At 48.3% G+C, this 18,000-nt stretch overlaps 1 protein-coding gene across 7 annotated transcripts in view; it reads left to right on the plus strand.

The window, feature by feature from the left end:
- The first annotated feature begins 1,926 nt into the window (after positions 1-1,926).
- MORC4 (MORC family CW-type zinc finger 4) overlaps positions 1,927-18,000 on the plus strand; it is a 43,018-nt gene continuing 26,944 nt past the window's right edge. For 3 of the 7 annotated variants that reach the window (XM_051967803.1, XM_051967808.1, XM_051967806.1), the window contains exons 1-3: positions 1,927-2,066; positions 5,894-6,022; positions 14,819-14,922. The gene's annotated coding sequence lies outside the window, so the exon portion shown is untranslated. Of the gene's footprint in view, positions 2,083-5,893; positions 6,023-14,818; positions 14,923-17,674; positions 17,754-18,000 lie in introns of all 7 variants that reach the window. The other 4 variants (XM_051967810.1, XM_051967807.1, XM_051967805.1 and 1 more) reach the window with 3 other exon arrangements.

Below are 18,000 nucleotides of genomic sequence, written 5' to 3' on the forward strand. Positions count from 1 at the left end.
CGATCTTGATATTTTAGTGAACTGCAAACTCAGTATGAGCTGTGGGACATGGCCACCCAAAACGGGACTAGTATTGGAGATGCAAGCAGTGTCCCCTGGGGGGAACGGACATTCTTTTGTACTGATCCCTGGGATCGTGTCCAGTTGTGGGTGCCTTCGGAAAGGCTAGGAGGGAGGACAGTGGGCCACCAAGATGGAGGGTACTCGGGCCAGTTGCACGAGGCTCAATTGAAGAAAGTCGGGATGGCAGCTTTGGAGAAGAAAAGGCTGAGGAAGACATGATAGCTTTGAAATGGAAGAGAGATGGGCACCTCTTTTCCTTAACCCCAGACTGCTGAACTAGGACTGTTAGATGGAAGCTACAGAAATGCAGGTTTCAGCTTAACATAAGATGGCAAGTTAGAGTAAGATTAAATGGAGATTAGTTTCAAAGCACTACTTTAAAAACCTCTCGAGGGTTTGTCCTTAAGGATAACTGAGAAGCACCATGTTGTAGTGGCTAGAGATTTAAGACAGCCTCTTGACCTAAGGTCTGTGAACTTAATATTTTGATGACTTTGGATAGAATTGGTCCTTTGTGATCCTAGATATCTGATGCATTTCCAAACATGATTTTCCTCAGAAGTTTCCGTGACACAAGGTCTTTCTTGTTCTTGGGCTGTAAATTGTTTAAAAAAAAAAAAAAATGTGTTGGGCCTGCTTTGGTAAGGAAGTTTCCTGTTGAGGAAGTTCCCTATGCTAATGAAATCACTGTCTCTACCCTTAGAAGAACTGATTTCCTCCTATCTATCCTAAAAGGGAACCGGGCTGAGGAATAAAGGAACAATACCTCTTAAAGGAGGCCCTCAGGCAGACTGGAGTCTGGGATAGCACAGAGGATTCCCCAATCGGGGCCTGGTTGAACTAAATGGTATTTGAAGTCCCTTCCATGAATGGGGCCCGGAGTTTAGGAACAAATATCACGCAAATGAGAACCCTGATTTTCAGGAACTAGGAGGTAGCTCTTGGAAACTCTCAATGCTCAACTGATACTATTGAACAAACCTGATGTAGCCGGTCGGGAAGGTTTACATTATGGAGCCTGGCAGTTAGCATAAACAAATGACCACATGTGGAAGGAGTTTGGGCAATTTACTCGCTCAGCAATGGCCTGCATTGGAAGAGGTATCTCTTCAGAATCTTGCCCAAGTAGCCGGGAGACCCAAATGAAGTTGCTTAACTTCTAGAGTGGTAATCTTACTACTCGCAAATGGACATCCTGACCTCTACCACCGATGCCCCTCCTGAATGGTGGGTGGGGGAGGATTTGAAGCCAGTTAGTATTCTTTCCATTCTAGCTTGCCCCCCACGTCCCCGTCCCTCATTTATAAGGGTGAGAAACTGAGGTTCAGAGAGATGGGGGGGATAATGGGGGAGAGGGGATTTGGAGCCAGGACTCTCAGTATCAGTTACCCCGAGCTGGCTCCTCCCTTCCCTCTCCTTCCTTCCTCCCTCTTTCCCTCCCTCCCTCCTTCCTTCCTCTCCTCCCTCCCTTCCTCTTCTTCCTCCTTCCTTCCTTCCTTCCTCCCTCCTTCTATCCTTCCTTCCATCGTTCGGGGCCCCGCAGCCCCCAGACACACACAGGGTGGCTGGAAGCCGCCCCTCGGCCGCGGGCCCCGAGGACGTGTGACCCGGGCTGGCTCGGCCCGAGCCCAGCTCCTCCTTCCTGCCTTTCCCAGCTGGGAGCCAGAAGGAGGCAAGGAGAGGCCCCGCCCACGCCCCGCCCCCGACGGCCTTGGCCTTGCCCCTGAGCGCGGTGGGGGGGGGAGGGACGGTTTTCAGCGGGAGGGAGGAAGGGAGGAAGGGAGAGAGGGAGGGAGAGAGAGAGAGAGAGATTGAAAGAGAGAGAGGAAGGAAGAGAGGGGGAAAGAGGGAGAACGGGAGGGAGCGAGAGGCGAGCCCGGGCGGGTGGGCAGGGCGGCAGGTGGGCTCGGGCCACCTCACGGGCACAGGTGAGCCCGGGGACCTGCCCAGCAGCGCCCTCGGTCCCACGTGGCCCCCCTTCGGTGCCCTCGCCAAGCTACCAGGTGAGCGCCCTGCCAGGTAGGTGAGCGAGGAGCGGGAGCCGGGGTCCCCTGCCGGGCCGGCCGGCCGGCCGCCCCGCTAGTCGCGGGGCAGCCCACAACCCCCCACCCCCACTCCGGCGCGGGAGCAAGCGCGGGCGCGGGGGGCCCCGGGCGGGCCGGGGCGGGGCGGCGCGGCGCCCGGGCCGCCTCTAGGTGTACAGGGCACTTCGGAATAGGCTGGCCGCCGGCCCGCAGACGAGGCGAGAAAAGCACATAACGGGCGCAGACCAGGCGGCAGCCCTGCGGTGCGAATGTAAACTGAAGCCTGGCGCTGGGGGAGGGGGGCGGAGAGGAGAGCTGAGCCCGAGAGCCCGAGGGGGGGAGGGGCCGGGGAAGGGAGGAGGGCAGGGGAGGAGCAGGGGCCAGGGCGTGGGGGGGGGAGCGCAGAGGAGCGAGGGGAGGAGGGGGCTGGGAGCAGGAAAGAGCTGGGAGCGTGGAGCGCTCAACTGTTTGAACAAGAGGTTTGGCCTGCCAGGTGAACCTGCGTAGCTCCCGTGCCTGGGGGCCGGGACCCCGAGGGGCCGGGGCCCGGGGAGAAAAACAGCCCGGGCCGCCGGCCCCCAGCCCTCTTTGAACATCTTCCCTTTAAGTCAGTCAACTACCATTTAGTAAGCATCCACTAACAGCCAGGCCTTGGAAAGAACTCCAAAGACCTAAATAACATAAGCTCTGCCATCCCTTAAGTTTCTCTTCTGTGGGAGAAAGAACTTAAAACTTAGGCAAGAACATTTATTAAGCTCCTACTGTGTGCCAGGCCCTGTGCAAAGCACTCAGGATGCGAGGGAAAGCTAGGCCTTGCTCTTGGGGAGCCACAGTGAAATGGGAGACACAAGGTGCTCATCCCTGTGTTCAGACAAGCTCTAGGCAGGATCAGTTCGAGATGGGCAGCCCTAAGAAAGCTCTGGTATTAGAGGGGACTGGGAAAGGCTTCCTGTAGGAGGTGGGGTTTGTTAACATACATACAGCCTATCTACAAATGATCATTTTCATGTTCAAAACAAGATTCATATGTAGAATAAGCCAAATAAATACAGGGTCATTTGGGGGAAAAAGAGAAGCAGGAGGCACTGGGGATGAGAGGAAAGACATCCTCTAGATACAGGGGTCCTCAAACTACAGCCTGCCCTGGCCAGATGCAGCAGCTGAGGACGTTTATCCCCCTCCCCCAGGGCTAGGAAGTTTCTTTATTTAAAGGCCCACAAAACCAAGTTTTTGTTTTGACTCTAGTCCGGCCCTCCAGCAGTCTGAGGGACAGTGAACCGGCCCCCTATTTAAAAAGTTGGAGGACCCCTGCCTAGAACATCCTTCTCACAGTGGGGGGGGGGGGGGTGAAAGGATCCTCGGATCCCTCCTTTCCGGGCTACAGGAGGCAAAAACTGTTTTCATAATCTAAGACATCTAAATTTCAAATATGGTAAATATCAGTGGGTGTAACCCACATAAAAGCTCTTTGTCATTTTAAGGGTATAAATGGGTCCTGATTCCAAACAAATTTGGGAATGGATCCTCCGATCGGTGGCCCTGAGAATGACAGGAAGTGGGATTCATAGAGGGTTAGGGGGGAAATGAAGGGCGAGTACTCTTAAGTCACAGGAGATAGCCTGAGCAGTAACTCACAGATAGAAGATGAAATGTCATGTGAGGAATGATAAGGCCATTTTGGCCTGAGGGTAGAGCGAGTGGAGGGAGTAATATTGTGGTTCCCAAACCCGTGGGGGTCCAGATCTTGATCCAAGCGCTTTGTACTAAATATTTTTTTAAATAACTCTTTAAGCCTTAAGCAATCGCCTAATTGTGTTACAAATATATCTTCGATCTCCATCGACACAGATGCATTGTATCCCCACCCCAGGGATCATACAGTATTTTTTTTTTCTTTTTGTTATTTTTGAAATCGATTGGCAGAACAAAAATAGAGACCACTGGAGTAATGTATCATGATGAAAGTACGCCATCAGGTAGTGAGGGGACATAAATGTCAACCCCAGGAGTCTGTATTTGATCCCAGAGGTAATAGGGAGCCCCTGAAGTTTGTCAAGCAGAAGAATAAGATAGTCAGACTGTGCTTTTTTTTTCCTACTTAATTTTTCAGTGCAGACACTGGTGACTTAGACATCCTATCCATGTAATGATAGGTCCTGAATATAGGAAGAGATCTAAGTTTACTTTTTTCAAGAAATGTAAACCCTTGATTGGTTGTTTTTCTCCTTGAGTGCAGGTAAACTGTAGTATAGCTAATCCCCAAATTGTGGGTGCCATTTGCAAGGTATTTTCACACTTTGGGGGTGTCCAGTGGTCTGAGAATGCTTATTTAAGAGAAGCCTTTTGTAGAAACCTGCCTTGGAAGTTGTACAACATTCCGGGCTCCCCTCCTGTTTTTGGAATACATGATCTCACTCCTCAGACTAATGCAAGGACCAGACCTAAAAAGAGATGTGCTTTCTCTTTCTAAGCCCAGTTGCCGTCTTTCTTAGGGTCAAAAGAGGCAATTAAATAATGACTCTGGCTTAAAAGCAATGAATCTCAAATCTCCCTTCCCAACTCCTCCTAGACTGGGAATCGAGATGATGATATTAACAAAGACTTTGTTTAAGCAAAAAGAAATGATCATTTTCTTGTTTAAAACAAGATTTGTTTAAGGGAAAACAGACCATCTCCAAATTGTTTTACCTTTTGCTCGCTGGGGTCCTTTTCCTCAAGGTGCATCGATGAAATGGCTGAGTCAGACAATGAGAGGGGAATAAAAATAAGAGGTTTGGGCCTTAGGAAAATTACTACCCCCCCCCCACCCACCCCAGAATGCATTTTTCAGGCAAGGAGCAGGCCTGGTGACTGACTGGTGACTAAATGAAATGCAGAAGTGAGTTTCAAGCCTCCCTGTCACCTGACCACACACAATCCATTGAGTCTTCTTAGTTCTCTTAGCTGCCCCCACTTCGCCCCCTTTGGCCCTCTCCACATCTGTCCTTCAGGCTGCTCATTTCCCAACTTTCCACGGCCTCGGATCCAAAGCTACGCCAGCAAGTGATGAGCCCCAATCTAGTTAAAGCAAAGAATAATCAAGGGCTGACAAAACACAAGATGATGAAGAGGGTTGAGAGACTCGCAGAGGAGAGATTAACTGCTGAGTTAGTGTCAAGTAGCACTTAGGTGTCAGAAAAGAAATCTTTGCAAAGAGCAAGTGAGAAGACTGGTGATAATGAAGTGGACTTGAAAATCCTTGGAGTGGTGGAATAAAAGAGGTCATTCAAGAACAAAATATGGAGCAGCAGAAGGAAATTAAGGCCAGGAAGCTGTGAGATAAGAATTGGCCTTGGTTCCTTTCTCTTAGGACAGAAGTTTCCCAACTTTCTCTGTGCCTTTTGCTTTTCAATAAACTTTCCCATACTTTCTCTTCGGTATGAAATGAAATCAGTTCTAGAGTTTCCCATGCCGGTACATTCAAATATAAAACAGATCGATTAATCTTAGTGAAATAATATCATTTGCCTATCATTTCCCCGTATCCCCCTGGAGTATATATACCTCGGGTTGGGAATCTCCTGTCTTAAAAGAAGGAGCAAATCCTGATCAGCTGAAAGGAATCGTGAATAGGAAATAGCCAGTCGATAAACATTTATTAAGTGCCTACTGTGTGCTAGGCACTGGTTCGGATATCTGCTTCCTTAGCAACCCCCGCATCCCCCACGGACACAGTGATTCGGGCAAATTCAGGAGGGAGTCTGAAAGAGTGCGTGAAAGGACAGCCGAGACCGGCATCTTGTTTCAGAGTTTGCCATCTTTTGCAGACCATGCCACAGATGCCAGGGGTTTGGCCTACGTGTTCTGCATAGAAGTTGAGGAGGTCAAGAATGAACTTTGACCTTTCCTGATAATGGTGGTGGAATGACACCTCGAGACCTGTACCGAGTGCTCAGGTAACAAAACATCTCTTTTCTACTTCATCCCTTGGCATATTTTGGGTTCCTGTTGAAGCTTAACATCTTGCCCTTTGTCAGGGTTCGGTATTCATCCCCAAAGATCCCTTTCTGACTCTTTTGATTCCAGTACTGATTACGATACAGAAGGCACTACACCAGGCTCATAGGCATAGAGATAAAAAGCAGCGTCAGTCGACTTTATGACGAAGTGGTTGTCACTGGGGGTGCAGAGAGAGAAGGGAAGCCATCCTCCTTCCCCCGCAGGGAGCTTATATTCGAAAGGGGAAGATAATACGGATACGTTTACACGTACACAAAAATTAGTATAGAGTTATAGCATTCCAAATCGAGAGCCGGAAAGGCCTTGGAGCTCAAGTCCAAAGCCCCCACTGTGCAGAGGAGGAAACTGAGGCCCCAAATGCTTGCCCGGAGCCATCCAGCAGAGTTGACATTGGAGCCCCAGTTCCTCTTTCCTCCGGGCCCGTGCCGAATGTACAGTTTGTCTTGCCATGATGCAGGGTCGGGGGGACGGGGGGGGGGTAGAGGAGACAGAGGAGGGAGCCTATGAGGCAAATAACTGGATGAGACCAATCTCTTGTTACAAAGGAAAAAAAAAGTGAGGCCCAGAGAGCCCTCAGAGATTCAAATCTAGCTGAAGGATGAGATAAGTACAAAAATAACTGGGTCAAGAGGACACGGAGAGGGTTGGCCTTGGGCAGGAGAAAGCCTCTTCAGCCTTTGAGACTATTAAGTATTCCACATTTTTCAGAGTGCTTTCTCAATATCAAATGAATTCTTCCCGGCATCCCTCTAGGATAACGAAAAGGGACGGATTTTGCTTGCTTTAAAAAAAATAGTACTGAGAAACTGAGGTCTAAAAATTAAAACGATTCTCAAAAACCAGGGTATTACCGGAGTGACACAAGAACCGTGTTCTATCCCTGCTGTTTTTATCGTAATATCAGATTGAGCTGGAAGGGCTACCCACCTCCCCCATTTTATAGAGGAAAAAACTGAGGCACAGGGAAAGAAAGGGACTTGCCCAATATCATACTTAGGGTGCCAGATGTCAGAGACCACTAAGTTCAAGCCATTCCTTTTCTCTCGAGGGAAACCGAGACCCGGGGAAGTGAAGGGACTTGTCCAAAGTGGCACAGGTAGTGTCAGAGGTGGGATTCCAGAGCCGGTGGTGTTTCTGCTTCAGCACAATCATTTAGCCTTCTGCTTAGAAGCATCACAGCTCCATCACCAAGAGATTGTTTAGAACTCTTTATTCCCAGGGTTCCTGTGGCCAGTGCTAGGCCAGGGGTCTGGTTCAGCCGAGCTCCAGTGTGGGCTCGGGCACTTCTTAGCTGGGCCGGCTGACGCAAAGTACTTTGCCTTTCTGCCTCCATTTCCTCATCTGTGAAACAGGGGTGATAATAGTAGTACCTCCTTTACCTTCCCTTAGTTGAGGATTAAGTGAGATAATATTTGTAGACCGCTTTTCAAATCTCGCTAGTTAATATTCTTGTTATTGATTTGAATCCGTGCTGTCTCTTACGGCATGGGTTTGGGGCTTATTTTGAGAGTCACCTGCCCCAGCAGTCCCCCAGCACAGCCACTTAGGCATACTCTCTGTGTCCCAAAAAAGCCCCCAAACCCATCAATAAATCAAAATCAGATCTTGAAGGCGTCATTCCAAAAGTACATTTCGTTTTCAGCAGGCTGGAGGGAAGGGGGAGGGAAATGGAGAGGCCCGTTCCTTAGTTGGGACACTAGAAATGTTCCCCAGGCCTTCCCTCGACCGGGATAGGAGCGAATGAGGATGGGCAGCAGAGTCGGGATAGGCCCAGCCCCTTAGACATACTCAGACGAGTCAGGGCAGTCTCATGTCCTTGGCCTCCGTGATGCTCTTCTGGGAGCTTCCAAAAAAGGTATCGCCTTTCATTTGTGAACGTACGCCCCACCTTTTCCAGTCCCGGTGAGACATCCCTTGTAACAAAGAATGGCAAAGTAAGAGAAAAAAGGCAAAACTGTCCAACGCAGCAGTCGTGGCTGATGGCATATGCAGTGCTCCACACCCATAGGCCCCCAGCTCTGCATAGACACTTTCTCCACCCAAGCTTATTCAAAGACTCATTTGACAAACATTGACTCTGTGCCAAATGCTGTACTAATCCTGGGGATGCTGAGACTCAAGGAAAACAACCTGGAAGGAGTTTATATTCCGGGAGGGGAGGGGGCAATGGGCAGGGGGCCCCGCATTTAGGTGGAGATTTGTTTGTTCTTTCATTTGTGTTGTCGTACTTATTGTATGTATTCTCCTGATAACTTTTAAATTTTAAAATAAAAATCAAAATGCTCACTCTAACTTTAAATAAAAATTATCTCTTTCCCCCCTCTTATCCTCCCTTTCCCTACTCTTTGTCTCCTCTTTCTCTCTTCCCTCCCTTCCCCCTTCTTCCCTTTCCTTTCTACCTCCTCCCTTCTCTTTTCTACCCCCTTCCTCCCTCTTTTTTCCCCCTTCCCTCTCTTTTTCTTTGCCCTCTCTTCTTTTTCCCCTCTCTCCCTTTATTCCCCTCTCTGCTTCTTCCTTGTCCACTTTCCCCCTTCTCTTTCCTCTCTTTTCCCCCTTCCCTCCCCCCATCCCTCCTCTTTTCCTTCTCCTCGTCCCTCGGCTTTTCTCCCTCCTCCTTTTCCCTTCTCCCCTTTCCTTCCTCTCCCCTCCCCAATCAGGAGGCTTCAGCTACCCTGTTTCTCACAACAAACAAGGCAGGGCTCTGCCCTCCTCCTCTCAGATCCACTGGAGTGCTAGATGCATATCCCCGGACCACACGCCTCCCAAGCAGAAAGGCTGGGCCCATCACCGGCCTGCCTAAAGGTTATGTCTCTGGAACTCTCAGAATCTAGGAAGACTTTTCCCTATTCCAGGTGATGCTTAGCTTGTCATGCCAAGGGTGCCCCTTGCTAAGTACCCTGCATGCCATTGTTCACTTAAAAAAATTTAAATTCAGAATCTAAACGCCAAAAAGGAGCATTATATGCCGGGCAGAACCGCGAAAGAGGCCGTCCTGTGAGACTTCGAATCTCCATTTCTTCTCGCTTGCTTTTTCAGGAAAAAAAAAAGGATGTAATAAATTCCACACGTCACTTTCAAAACTGTCCTGCTCGTCTTTGCTTCCTTCTGAACTTCCTTCTGTACTCTCTGTCGATCAACAAGCATCTCATAAGCGCTTACTGGGTGCCAGCTCCCATACTAAGGAGCCAAAGAAAGGCAAAAGCCTGGGACCACCCCCGAGGAGCTCACATCCCGATGGGGTACACAACTTGCAGGTGACTTGACACAGACTGGATATATGTCCACAATGCAAATGGGAGGTGACCTCGAAGGGGTAGCACTAGCACTGGGGGGGATGGGATTTGAGCTGAGTCTTGAAGGGAGACCAAGGTGAGGAGGGAGAGTGTTCCAGACTTAAGGGATAGCCAGGGCACCTGCCCGGAGCCACTGGTTCACAGACCAACCAGGACCCTGATGTCATGGGGTCAGAATATATTGGGAAGGAATCAGTTTGAAGAAGATTAGAAAGACAGAAGGGGCCTGGTTGGGAAGAGCTAGAAATGACAAATAGAGGCTTTCCTATCAGATCCTGAAGATAATGAGGAGTGTATTGAATAAAAAGGATGACACGGTCAGATTTGCCCTTTTGGAAAATCCCTTTAGCGGTTGAGTATAGAACATGAATTAAAATGAGGAGAGACTTAAGGCAGGGAGAACCCGAGGAAGGGCCTCTGCACCAGAGTAGGGGCAGGGCCAGAGGAGAAATGGGGACATCTCCAAGAAGTGCCATGAAGGTTAGAGTGGGTGGCAACAGATTGGACTTGGGAGGGAAGAGAGTGTGAGGAGACCAGGATGAGAGAGGAAGATAGGGAGATCTGGGTGGCTGGGAGGATGGCACTATGTTAGATGGTGATCGAGAAGTTGGGGAGATGAGAGATCTGTTTTGGGTATGTTGAGTTGGAGATACCTGGGGTGTCTGTTTTGAGGTGTCCAAAAAGTAATCAGTGCTGCCAAATAGCAGTATAGTAGAGGTTAGGGCTGGATTTGACCATCATCCACAGTAAGATGATAATTGGACCCTTGGAAGCTTAGGATGTCACCAAGAGAGATGGCTTAGAGAGAGAAGAGGACCCGAGACAGAGCCTTGAGGGAGGCCTTTAATGGGTGTGACCTAGACAAAGATCCAATAATAGAGACTGGGGAACTTTTTTTTTTTTATTTCAATGACCTTTTATTTAGCATCACTACTGCTAACCCTCCTCACTTCTCCCCATTTCCTGACCCCCATTAAAAGTTCAGAAAAAGGAAAAAAACATCCTTTAGCCAAGAAACAGAACCAAGCAAAACAAATCCACCCATTGGCCGAGTCCAAAAATAGGCCTCTGTACCATGTGTCCGTGAGCTCCGTATCAGGAGGCCGATAAAATGTTTTCAGGAGACGTGGCCGATCACCTCTTCAATCCGAGTTCTCGAGTCTCTCGGAGTTGTTCACGATAGCACTGCTACCCTTGTAAAAATTGCTCCCCTGGCTCCGTTCGCTTCTGTGTCAGCTCATACCATCCAGATGCTCTCTCAGAAAGCATGTCTTTTGTTATTTCTAGTAGAGCAGTATTATTCCATTATATTCACATATTCACTCCACTTCCCCACTGGACTTTCAGATGGGCTGATCAGCCCTTGCTGGTCCTGCTCCGGGCCACCTGGTTTTCTACACCGACCGCCTCGTCTGAGGATGTCCCATCCTTGCAGTGAGGTTCAGAACACTGGATCTTTGATGCCGTCTGTGGCGTCTCAGGACAGGATGCTGGGGGCCTTGGAGCTCCTGACCTTGGGGTACCCTAGTACAGTTGCTATGATAACTTACCCCACTGGCCACTGACAATCCCTGGGACTTCCCAAGGCCTCACCCTGGACTTTTTTTTTTAGCTCCCTGGGTACACTTCTCAGTTCTTGCCACTCCCAGATACAGAGCTACACAGGCTCCACGTATCTCTGGCTCATTGCTGGTCATGCTGGGAAGCCTCTCTGGTAGTCCTTTTTCCTGTCCTTGGGCTTCTGACCTGTTTTGATCACCGGCTTTGACACTATCCATTACCCTCTTCTCCTGGACATATTAATGATCTTGCTCTCCTCCTATCCATGCTCCCTTCTGTCTTCCTCCGAGTCATTCTCCCTGGCTCTGATTGTCTCCCAGGGCTCTTCTCTCTTTATATTATTTCACTTGGTTTCCTCATCAGTTCCATGGATTCAGTTATCATCTCTCTGTTCATGATTCTCCCATCTTCTTGTCCAGTCCTAAATTCTCTCAACATCGAGTCTGACATCTCCAAGCACCTCATAGACATCTCAAATGTCTGCTGACGTTACCCTTAACACGTCCAATGGGAACTCTGTATCTGTTCTCCCCAAAGCTCCCTCTTTCCAAATGTTCCTGTTACCATTTAACATACGCCATCCTCCCATCTCCCAGTTTTCACCCCTCACTCTCTCATCTCCCCATATCTAGTCTGATGCCAAATCCTATTGATTTTACTTTCACAACATCTCTCAGATGTACCCCCTTCTCTTCTCTGATACCCCCAACCCTGATGCAGACCCTTATCGCCTCACACCTGGACTACTGCAATAGTGTTAAGTCTGGGCTAGCTCCCTGGAGGCCTCAGGATCAGCCCAGAGTCAGGAGAAGTAAAAGTCCTTGGTCTTTAGGGGGAGAAGCAGGCAAACTGCCAGGAGTTTTGCCAAAGATCTCTTTTCGATTCTGGAGTCCAGAATCTCCACCTCTCTCCTCCTTGTCCTACAGCCAAATGACTCTGGCTTCACACACACACACACACACACACACACACACACACACACACCACCACCACCCAATCCTTGCCTACAGTTATCTTAACCCCCAACATTGAGCGGGTACCAATGGTAAGAAGGGCCACTTTCCCAAACATATGCTAATAGAGTCATTGTCTCATATCAAATAGGTAATTAGCTTTAAGTGCTCAGTTGTCTGATTCAAGCACACCTTTTCATAGTTTTAGCCCTTTACACAATAGCTGTACACACACACACACACACACACACTATATATATATATATATATATATATATATATATATATATATATATATATATATATATATATATATATATATATATATATTATATATATATATATATAAAATCGTCTTCCTGCTCCAAGTCTCATCCCATTCTCTAAAAGAAGCCATCTGCCCACGTCACCTCCCCCAGTCCCAACATCCACTCACTTAAACTCTGGATCCAACGCAGAATACCCTGCTTTAAAGCTCTCCTGCCTTTCTATTCTTTTCACATCTGATTCCTCCCCACCCCATGTCCTCTTTGCTCCAGTGACAGTGATGTCCTGGAGGCTCCATCTCCTGATTCAGGGCATTTTTCCCGGTAGGCCCCATGTCTAGAAGACTCCCTTATTCCTGTCTCCTACTTCATGGATTTCTTCAAGGTCCATCCCAAATCTGACCATCTATAGGAACCCCCCACTCCACCCCTTTTATTTCTAGTACTTCCCTCTGATGACAATTTCCTGTTGATCCTTTCTAGAGCTTGTCTGTGCAAGTTATTTGCGTGTTGTCTCCCCCTGTTAGACCATGAGTTCCTTTAGGCTAGGGCGTCTTAAACTTTTTCCTCGTGACCCCTTTTCTCCTGAGCAATTTTTCTGCGATGTGATCCTGAGTAAATAGGTATATAAAGAGGTTTACAAATGAAACATTTACTCATAATAAACCATAAAGAAATGTCTTTCAAAACAATTCTCTTGTATATATATCATTTTTCCATTTATTAAAGATGAAGGCAAATTCACATACTGATAAGATGGATGTGCTTGTTTATTTTTACATCAAGAATTAAATCTTGCTGGAATATTTGCTACCTTTTCCCGCTGCCAATTTTTTCACAACACCCACATTCAAATACATGACTCCATATGGGTTCAAGACACACAGTTTAAAAAGCTTTGCTCTACGGGCGGGCCTGGCTTTTCCCTTTCTTTGTATCCCTAGTGCTTAGTACACTGCCTGGCACGTAGGAGCTTCAGAAATATCTACTGACTGCTCGGATTCCAGGATGGAAGTCACTCATTGTACTTTCTGGTTGGATTTCTTGATCATCGTTTAGTCTTGGGTAAATCTCAGATTTTTGCTAGAGTAGGTGTTTGGGAACTGGTGGCCATCTTGACCAGAAGAGGGATTGACTGTGAAGATACTCCCTCCAACCCCTACCCCACGTGCAAAAAGAGAACATATTAAGAGGCAGTAGAGAAGGTATTGACTTTGGAGTGAGAGGATCCGGGTTCACATTCTTAACACTTGCTATTGTGTGACCCCAGGAAAAGCACTTCCCCTCCTGGACCTCAGTTTCCATCTCTGTAAACGAAAAGGTCAGACGAGATGGCCTCTGAGGTCCTTTCCAACTCTGGATCTAGGAGCCTATGTGTTACCTTGGGCAAATCCCTTCCCTGGACCTCAGTTTCCCCATCTGTAAAAGGAGAGAATCAGCCTCCGTGATTTTTGGGGTCCCGCCAGTTCTAGATCTCTGATTTAATGAACAGTTTCTTTTTCCTTTTCTTCAGCCAAGTCCTCAGGATCATACTCTTTTGGAAGCATCTGCTACATCTTTGTTTGTGTAGCACATGTTCCCAATTGTAGGGTGGGAGGAAGAGGTTGGAGATGAGAGAGCAGGGAGGGAGAATCCTCCTCCTCTGGGTGGTCAGCTCTTCCATCGTTGCCATTGGGGAAATCAAAAACCCTAAAAACCGGTGCCCTTTTCTTGAGAAATCCTTAGCCTTTTGCACGGAACAAGCACATTTGTCCAGTGCTTATTTCCTGAATGCTAAATGTGTCATTCGTGGACAAGAATATTTTAATAACTCAATTTTATTTTTGTTTGAATTTTAAATTTCAGTTTACCTTTTGTGTTGACGGCACCTTCATCGTCAAAGGCATCTTTCTCCACTGTAGAAATCCCTTGTAACCCCCGAGAAATTAGAAAAGAGGGGAAAAACAGTTCTATAAAACAATCTATATATCAGGGCTCCTTAAACTTTTTCCACCCGTGACCCCTTTTTGCCCAAGACATTTTTCTGTGACGCCAGGTATATAGGTATACAACATAGGCATACGAAGCAGCCACTTACCAATGTCATAATTTTGTGAGCCCCACATTCAGTTCCATGACCCCCTATGAGATTGCAAACCACAATTTAAGACGTTTTACCATGTAGTCTGACTGTATGTGCAATATTCCATGCCCATAATCCCATCGCCCTTTGCAAAGGCATTTATTTGCTAATGTCTTCTTTGAGAATTAGCTTGGCTACTGTGATGATTCCACGTACCTCTTCCTTCTCTCTATTTTCTTTTGCTACGAAGAGACATTTTTAACTTTCTGTCAATAGGACATATGCCTTGAGTTTCCTTTTCCGATAGAGGGACTAGGCTAGATGGTACCATTGCCAGCCTCTTGCTCGAGCCCCCTTAGCCCAGGGGCACGTGTGTGTACCAGGTGGGTATCGGGGCAGTGGACTCCAACCCTCACATCAAACAGAGCCATTGGGTGGCTGCTTATGGAGCCTGAATGAATGATGAGCTCCTTGTTAAAAGGATGCCCCTGCCATCAGGCCACTAGAGGGCTGAAGCAGCCAGTCCATGTTCCTGAAGAGGCCCTGAGAACCCTTCAAGAGCTAGCACAACTTTGACAAGCTTCTCCTCTCTCCCTAGGGAGTAGCCTATTTACTGGGAAAATTCTGAGGTGGCACAGCACTTCCCGTTCTGGCATCTGTGGCGTCAGACAAGACTGAGCCAAGCACAGGCCTTTACACATAGTAAGCGACTGATTAATAAGTGTTTGTGGAATTCCTCCTCCCGGCCATCTTGGTTGATGCTTTGGGTTTGCTGAAATGCTTTTTTCCTTCTCTTTCTCCCCTAGTCTCTGTGGCCTGGGACAGTGGCTGGCTGAGTAGGTTGAGAGGGGAAGCACAGGGCTTCGTGGGCCAAGGGTATTAAAGCGGTAAATGACAATTATCTGAATTTCCCTCTTGGTTCGGAAAATGGGCCGGCGAGAGCCTCGGGCACCTCATCTGCCGTAGTTACGGTGCCGGCCCTTGAGCAGAGGGCCTTTCGTGTATCTAGAGGATAGACTCTTCATTTCTGTTGAAAACATTCTGGTTAGGTCCCTACATTCAATCAGCAAACACGTACTAATTATGTGCCAAGAACTAGGGAGACCAAGACCAAAAGGAACGAAATATTTGGTCCCTGTCCTCAAGGAGCTTCCATTGTGGACGTAGCCCATATTCCTATAAGTGTATACAAGGAAATTTGGAATAGAAACCCAGGGGCGGAGGGAGCCTAGGCTCCTAGTTCTAGAGCTGACAGATCAGAAAAGTGAGTGCAAAGGTTGCACAGATTGGAAACATGGAGGATGAATCCCTTCCCCTTCCTGAGCCTGAGTACAACAAAGAGGTTGGACTTGGTGGCCTCTAAGGTCCCTTCCAGCTTGAGAACTAGGATCCCCCTGACCATACCTTCAGTCACATAATGACTGAAATCAATAATAACTACTGATTTGTAAAACAAGCAGTTGACTTAATGGGCTTTAAAGCTAGCTGCCCTGCTGTGGGTGTAAAAGTCTTGTGCAGAGTCCACGTAGGTGGGAGAATCTTCTCCATATGGGTGGTTCTCCACACGCTCCTGACATGTGTTTGCCTGAAGCCCCACAAAGCTCTAGGCCAGAGACACCTTCAGTGAGATCCATGGCCACTCAAAAGTGACTGACATGGTGAGCCATAAGAGGAAAAGTCCAGGTGATGAGGACCGCTTAGTGCCCAGACTGTGCCACTGGAGATGTGCCATAGGATGAGCAAGTTAGCCCATCGCTGGCATCTGTCTCGGACAGGCCCAGAATTCAACCAGAGGAAGAAATTGGATGGGATCACTTGTCGGAAACGTTCGGTGATCCCAGCCTGCGCAAAAACCGTATCCTTTTCTTGCCGGTGATGCTCCAGGGCTGCAAATGGCTCAGTACCATCGTCACCGGAACCCACGTGCTGTGGCTCAGAGGGTGACGGAAAGACACGTGGTTTGGTGAGGGATGGGGAGCTTTTGTAGAAAACACCTCCAAAGAAAAGGAATATGGGGGAACGATCACATGCTGCCCTATAATTTAACTCAGGGAAGTCGATGGAGTCAGCTGGAGGGAGGACAAAAAGAAAACAGAAGCTGGCCCAGGACACATCCCGGCATGACTCCTCATACTTGGGGTGGGGGGGCAGGGAGGGTGATGATGGATGAGCCAGCGTAAAAGGCCGAGAAGTCACGGTAACGTGGCATGGGGGAGACATCGGAGGGGAATAGTGTCGAGGAAAACCGGGCAGGAGACTGGCTGGGAAAGGTGAGACCCCCGGGTCAGAAGCGGGGCATCGGGATCGAGGCCTGGCCCGAGACAAGGCCCAAGCTCCCAGAGGGTGACTTCATAGAGAGCACTTGTGGTGGGGCACTGGGGTCAGAAGCCAGATCACAAGAGTGATCAGGAAGTGGGTGGGGAGGAAAGAGGCCGACGGGGGCTGTTCTTTGTAGGGGTTTAGCAGTGAAAGGAAAGGGCTCCATAGCATCAAGGAAAGGCTTTTGTTGAAGAAGAGGGAGAACCTGAGTTTGTAGCTGGAGGTTCAACCTCCACTTGGGCTGGACTCCTAGGGAGTAAAGGTTGAGGTGAAAAGCCGCCGGCTTGAGCAGGGTGAGAGCCATGATTTGGGAGGTGTTCCTGGGACTAAGACACGACCAGCCGGAAGCCTAAAAGACTTGTCACTTGTGGGTAGAAATGGTTTTTTGGGGGGAAGGAGGGATCCACCCCTGTCACTTCCTGCACAAGAAGCTTGGCCACCTTTTCTGTAAATGAGAGCTTAAATGACTGGCCCAGGGCCATACTTATAGCACGGAGACATGTCAGATTCCTAGAGCCCCTCTTTGTGGAAAGGAAATCCCTTGTTTACAACTTAGGTCCTTTATCAGGAAAAGGCATTTATGAGCCTCTTTAGGGGCAGCTAGGTGGCCCAGTGGATAGAGCATTTGCCCTGGAATCGGGAAGGCCCAAGTTGAAATCTGGCTTCACACGATAGCCAGATGACCCTGGTTAACCACCGTCTGCCTCAGTTCCTCATCTGTAAAATGGGGATCATAATAACACCTACCTGCCAGGGTTGTTGTGAAGATTGAGTGAGATAACATGTATCGCACTTTGCAAACCTTAAAGTATTATAGAACTGCAAAATTCTACACATGTATCCTAGAATCATCGATTTAGAACTAGAAGGGACCTTGGAGGTTGAGTTCAATCCCTTCCTTTTCAAGTGACTTGTGCAGAGTCACCCAGCTAATGAATGTCTATAGTCAGGTCTTCAGAGGATCATTGGACCACAGATTCTCATTCTAATGGGAGCTTGGAGGAACCTTACAGGCCACTGAGATCAACCCCTTCATTTTACAAATGAGGAAACTGAGGCCCAGAGTGATTAAATGAATTGCCCAGGTAGTGCTTTTCTGAGGTAAGATTTGAACTCAGATCTCCCTGTCTTCAAGGTCTAGCATCTCCACTGTGCCACCTAGCTGCCAAGGAGGAAGGGCAAACAAGCTTCTGGAGAAGTGCCCTTTTCTACAGGTACTTGTAGTATAAAGGAAACAGTCAGTCACTCTGGATTTCCTGCCACTCAGTCACTGGCCTTGTGGGCAGTTTGTTGTGTTCAGGGGCGGGGGTGGGGAGAGAGGACAGAGACTGTCTGATCTCCCAGCTCGTCACTGACCTTGGGCTCCTGAGACAGGCAGCCTGTGTCTTTGGGTCGGCCTCGCCCGTGATCTGTTTGGGTTTGTAAAGGAAGGCCCAATCCAGGGATTAGATGTTTCTTAAA

Source organism: Antechinus flavipes, chromosome X (assembly GCF_016432865.1).
Source record: "Antechinus flavipes isolate AdamAnt ecotype Samford, QLD, Australia chromosome X, AdamAnt_v2, whole genome shotgun sequence".
Taxonomy (NCBI): Eukaryota; Metazoa; Chordata; class Mammalia; order Dasyuromorphia; family Dasyuridae; genus Antechinus; species Antechinus flavipes.